We start from the raw sequence: 703 nt of genomic DNA, 5'->3' as shown, positions 1-703 counted from the left end.
AACTTCTAAACTATACAAAATAAGCATCATTTAAGATAATAACCATATGTATATATAACTAAAAACTAGAGAAATATGGGGGCCTTATTTTCTGTAGTTCTATCTCGCTACCAACAATCCACTACAGACAAAATCGGTTAATGGCATCAGGCATTTGCCAGACGTTTTGATAGAATTATCTAATTGATATGTTTAATTAATTTGCTTGAGAAAAAAGGTTTATTGTGATCTGGCAATATTGCTAGGAATCATGTGAATTGTGAATTTGCAACTCAGTTGCATTGGGCTTCACAACTGTGTGGTTTAATTCAGTTTAATTCCATTTAGAGGCATCTAATGGATGGAATAGCTCCCTGGCAACAAGACTTCAACAATCGGAAACTTCACTCTGTCAATCTCGGTGACCGGGCCTGCGTCAGTGATTCAAAGCCTCTACAAGTATGCAAAACTGCCAGGATTAAGCTCTGCAAGAAGCTTTCCCAGTCCGAGGATAAAGATTCAATCAATCAATCCTACAACTGTTTGCAACTCTAATTAAACTTGGAGGAGTTCATCAGTGCTTTATTACATAATACACAACACAGTGCATTGCCAGCCATTAGTTGTATGGTCAAAGCATTTTTAACAAACTGGGCAATCGGACTTTTTTCAAGTTTAATTATCTCTGTGATGTTACAAGATGAACTTTGACCACTTCTTTCTG

The sequence above is a fragment of the Aplidium turbinatum genome, chromosome 16 (genome assembly GCF_918807975.1).
Source record: "Aplidium turbinatum chromosome 16, kaAplTurb1.1, whole genome shotgun sequence".
NCBI classification, from domain to species: Eukaryota; Metazoa; Chordata; class Ascidiacea; order Aplousobranchia; family Polyclinidae; genus Aplidium; species Aplidium turbinatum.
This window is presented reverse-complemented; position numbering follows the sequence as displayed.